Source organism: Eulemur rufifrons, chromosome 1, assembly GCF_041146395.1.
Source record: "Eulemur rufifrons isolate Redbay chromosome 1, OSU_ERuf_1, whole genome shotgun sequence".
Classification (NCBI taxonomy): Eukaryota; Metazoa; Chordata; class Mammalia; order Primates; family Lemuridae; genus Eulemur; species Eulemur rufifrons.
In genome coordinates, this window is record NC_090983.1 from 62110742 (window position 1) to 62116459 (window position 5718).

Genomic DNA, 5718 nt, shown 5'->3' on the forward strand with positions numbered 1-5718 from the left:
AATACAGAGAGGTTGCCCAAAAAGGAAAATACACTTGCCAAGAAAATAAAAGGGTAGAAACGGCTCTATAGTTGAAATATCTGAGAAAAATGTTGTTTCATTCTCTAAAACAATAATAATAATAAAACGATTGTGGTTATAATTACAGTTATGTTTTGTGCTATGCTACAGAAATTATATTCCCCAACTAAAAGCACTGTGTCACAGATATATCTGAAAAAATAGTGCCATGTAGCACGACAAGAAGAGCTCTGGACTGCTGGTCAGGGGTGTGATTCCAGATCCCAGGGCTGCTGTACCCTCTCTGGACTGTAATTATTCTATCCACAAAATGAGAAGGGATAACAAGGCAATTTCAAAGGCCAAATCTAACTCTAAATTTTCCAAGTATAACTTTAAAGTAGTGATGATTTTTCCTTTTTAATGATTCTATGATTAGTGGTTAACTTGATGTGCAACCTTGTAAATGCACTTAACCTCTCTGTGCCATGGTTTCCTCACTTGTAATTGCAAGTGTGTGGACTAAATGACCTCTAAACTGTCATCTCTAAAACATTATTCTCAAACACCGTACCATATTCCCATGCATAGTTTGGGCCCTAAATAAATTAAAATTCTACCTTAGGTAGAATTAAGAGAATCAGTGAAATCCCAAGCACATAAGTAAAAAGACCACTTATATTAAATATGGATATATATCTATGGGGATGAGAGGAAACTTCCCCATCACTCTGGAAGGTTTGCTGAAAAGATCAACTCACAATAAAGCAGATTAATAAGAGAAAGAGGTGTATTTACTGTGCACACAGGGAGTATCACAGGGTGATCACCCAAAATTGCAATGGGGTCCAGAAATTCATACACCCTCATTTTATAGGGGAGGGGGAGATGAGGAATATAGGTAATTCTGTTTAGGGGCAATAAATGATTACTAGGGAGGATGAATGGATGGGGGAAACAGATTGACTTGTAAATGGTTCTCTTTGAGAATTAAATTAAACTGAGAGACAGGTATTATATTTAAAATGATTTAGGCCAGTTCTGGTTGAATTCTTGATCTTCTTTCCTATAATATATTGAGATAACAGGGAATAGAAGGGAAGTCAATCATTCTTTTGATGGGTCTGTTTGGTTTTATGGGGATAGAGGGAAAGCCCCTTCCAAGGCCAGTTGATCTCTAAGGGCCTTAAATTCAAAACACTCTTTATACCAAGGAGTCATATTTTGGAGTGAAATTTCCTGAGGTCCTTCATCTCCAAACATTTATATGAACTTCAAGAGGATATTTGAATTCTTAAAAATCTATGCACTCAAACCACCTCTCCTGTTGTTTGGTTGGTAATTGGGGACAGCAACAGAAAATGTGGTATGCCTCCCAAGGGCTTATCCCCTACCCAACCTCACTCCTTTGGCATTAAATAGAAAGGGTAGTGTAAATTTTTGAGTTAAATTCCCTATTTTGATTAAATTAAAGGGATTAAGAAATTGCCTAAGATTTTGAAACATAATTAAATACTTACACCTTTTCTGAAAAGAGACTCTTTAGTATAGCAAATATATACTAGGAAGTATATATGTGCCAAAAATAATGTCAAAATTTGAGGCACAGTGTCTCATTTAATCTTTATCATCCAATGAAAGTTTTATAACCTTTTTATAAATTAAGAAAATAAAGCCATGAATGCTTAACATATTAAGCTTAAAACTGAATTAAAGTGTCATAAACCCATACTCATTCAGTTTCTCATTTTATGTATATGTGTGTGTGTATGTATGAGTATAAATGCCACTCACATATATGCTCACAAACAGGTCAACTTTAATTGATTCCTACCATAATTGTTAAAGGTTTAGTCTTTCTTCCCTTATTTGTACTATGAGCTAATAGTCAATGACATGTTCACAATTTCTACATAAGAAGGGTGTAGTTAAGTTTAGGGTTAACTAATATTTTGTTTTCTATTTCACTCATGTTATTGCAAAGCAAATTCTTACCATCACATCATTTCATCTGTACTTATTTCAGAATGTGTCACTAAAATATAAGGAATTTTGTACAATGTTATAACAATACATTTATCACACATATCTCAAAATAATAATTTCATATCAAATATTCAGTCATGGTATTTTGAAATGGAATTGAAATGGGAAAATATTTTGAAGTAAATTAAATTAAGAATATGACATGTCAAAACTTCTAAGAGGCAGCTAAAATAGCCATTAGGGGTAAAATCAATGCATTTCAACATATCAAAATAAAAGGGAAAATTATATGAGCATCTCTACAGATGCAGAGAATATTTAGTAATATTTGACATCCATTTACAATAAAAGTTTTTAGCAGGCAAGGAATGCAAAGAATTTCCTTAATCTGATAAAAATCTTTTTTAAAAAGCTAGAGCTTTTAAAAGTATTATAATTAACAATTAAAATTATAATTAAAATCTTATAATTAATCATGAATTATTGAAAGTTTTTCCCTAGAGATCAAGAATAAGAGGATACATGCTATCACTGCTTACAAAATCATTGTACTAGAATCTGAGCAATTAAAGAAGTCAAAAGAAAAGAAAAGAAGTCAAGAAAAAGAACACATTAATTTGCAAACCAAGAAATAAAGTTGTCAGTTTTGCAGATGGCATGATTATATATGTAGAAAATCCAGACTCCACTGCAGGGTAGGTAGATGTAGCAAAGTACCTGGATATATGATAAATATACAAAAATTAATTGCATTTCTAAATACCAGCAATAAACAGATGGAAATGAAAATGTTTACATAATATTAAAAAACCCAAAACAATGAAAAATTTAAAGTGTTAATTTAATTAAAGCAAGACATCTATATCAAAAACTACAAATATTATTGAGAGAAATTAAAGAAGTTCTATATAAATGGAGAGATATATGATGCTCATGGATTAGAACTCTCAATATCATCAATATATCAATTCTTGATCCATGAATGAAAAGTATTTTCAATTAAAAACACAGAATTATGTGTGTGTGTGTGTGTGTGTGTAAAATTGACAAGTTGCTTCTACATTTATGTGAAAATTCAAAAGGCAATTAGAAAAAAAAGAGATGAAGAGCATATCCTATCAGATATTGAGGTAAGCCTTCTTTATAAAGGTATAATAATCAAAACATTGCAAAATTGGTGCAAAGATTGATAAATGAACAATAGAAAAAATAGAGTAGAAAAACACATTTATGATTTTAAAAAAGGAATTTGCAGAGCAGTGGGGTGAATGGAATAAAAATATTTTACCCAAAAATATATTTCTTTTACATAGTTAATATTTTGAGATGCTGTCAGAGAGCCAGCAAACAGAAATGACCCTGTTAATCTGCCTTTTGTGGGGGAAATTTGTATCTATAGAGAATCTGTATTAATACAGCCAGGCTTTCCCTTGTAAAGATTAACTGAGTCTGACACCTAAAAGATCTGAAAGAAATATTTACCATCCATATTCTCTCTGAGGGTTGCTACCTGTGAGGTTTCATCTACATCAGAAGACCACATTTGCTAGCCAAGCCTCCTGTTCTCCCACTACCATATCCTATCTTGCCACCAAAACCTGATTTACCACCATAAACTGTTTTTGGCCATGTTCTGAGCTTGAATCCTTTCAGTAACCTCAAGATGCTATATAAGCTTCTGTACTCAAATGGAGGAGGGGGTTGAGTTTTCAATCTGAAGGTTTCTGTGTATGCACATTACATAAATTTATTTGCCTTTTCTCCTATTGATCAATCCGCCTAATGTCAGTGATTTTCAGTGAAACTTCAAAAAAACCTTTTTTTTTTTTTTTTTTTTGAGGCAAAACTCTGTACATTTATTTCGGCTATAAAGACCCCTTGTTGCCAGAGTCATCCTCGTGGTCCCCAAATCAGCTGTCCGCCTCCTCCCTGTCGCCATCCTTGTAGTAGTCATTGTAGAAGAGGTCCGAGCCCTCATCAGGTCTTGGTCTTCACACAGAACTCGGCGAGCGTGGTGGGCAGCTTTACACCCTCGCGCTCCGTGTCCACCTTGGTCCTCAGGACCTGCTTCCGGATGATGTCTGTGTACTTCCGGTCTTTTCCTTTGCTCTCTTTCCAGTTCCTGTACATAGGCTAGGCATCCACGTGGATTGGTGAGAAGGAGTTGGGCTCGTTCAGGAGGGAGATCATGCTCAGGAGGATGGTCCTGACCTGGATGGGGTTCCATGGCTCTGAGTGCAGTTCCCCACTCTGGGGGTCGTCAACTGGGGGATGGAGGATGGAGATGCACACGTACCCTGTCTCGTAGATGTTAGGGCGCCACATCTTGATCAGAAACCAAAAGGCTGGCGGGGAGTAAGGGTAGTCGATGGGGAACTTGAGTTGTGCCCTGAAGTAGCCTTGAAATCTAGTTGTCCATTCATGGTAAAATGCATAAATATATTGTGACATATGTATAAAATGAAATACTCTTCTCCAATGAGAATGACTAAACCAAAACTATAATCAACAACATGATTGAATATCATAAATATAAAGTTCAGCAAAGTAAACCGAATACAAAAGAATGCATATTGTTTGGTTCCATGTATGGAAAGTTCACAAATAGACAAAACTTACCTACAGTGTTAGAAGTTAGGATAGTGGCTACTTTTGGAAGTATGATGATTAGAAGGAGTTGCAAAGGGATTTTGGTGTGTTGATACTGCACTCTTTCTTCATCTGGATTCTGGGTACATAAGTATGTTGACTTTCTTAAAATCTATGAAGCTATAAAACTATGACTTTTATACTTTTCTGTCTGTATTTTTCTCCAATAAGATTATGTTAAAAGTCTAGGAAGAAAATTATAAAAGAAATAATAGACTATCCCACAACTAAAGGATATGTGTTTCCAAGGTAAATGGGACCACAAATGCTCCAGGTCAATGAAGAAAAATAGAAGCACATTAAGGTAGATCATCATGAAATTTAGAACAAAACAGAACAAAAATCAAAATCTATCTAGAAAAAAGATTACATAAAACAATCATAAAACATGTGGCATAGAACATCTCAAGATAAGCACAAAAAATCTAGGAAATAATAGACCAATGTCTTTAAAATATTAAGGGTAAATGATCCTGAGCTTACCCTTTTATACCTAGCCAAATTATCCATCAATATTAGGATAAATTTTAAGATAAAGTGAGGTCAAGAAAACCCTCAAAATTTTTCCTTTAGATATGCCTTTACTTAGAAGTTACTAGAGACTATGATCTATAAAATTAAAGAAATAAACTATAAATTGCAAATTTTAAATTTTAAGTTGCAAAGCAGGTCACTATAATGTCTCCCATCTCATGTACTCTCTGCAATATGAACTTACCACACCTTCACCAAGAGTCAGAGTCTATTTCTATGCCCACTTAATTTGGCAAGCTCTGTGACTGCTTTGACTAACAGAATATTGTACAAGGGAAGCATGCCAGCTCCATGAATAACCCTTAACTGGTAAGGCAGCTGCCACTTCAGAAACCAGCTTCTACTACCATGCTGTGAGGAGACTGAACCATAGGGAAAGGCAGTGAAGAATGGGAAACTTTGTGAAATGTAGAAAAGGCCAAGAATATTAATATACTATGTGAGTGAACAAACCATTTTGAAAGTAGAACCTTAAGCCCAAGCCATTCCAGATGTCACTGGGTGCATTACAGACAAATCCCTTAGCCAAGCCCTTTCCTAATTCCTGAC

At 34.6% G+C, this 5718-nt stretch overlaps 1 pseudogene; it reads right to left on the reverse strand.

The window, feature by feature from the left end:
• Positions 1 to 3851: 3851 nt before the first annotated feature.
• Positions 3852 to 4437, reverse strand: LOC138387392 (ubiquitin-conjugating enzyme E2 R1 pseudogene; annotated as a pseudogene).
• Between the last annotated feature and the right edge of the window lie 1281 nt (positions 4438 to 5718).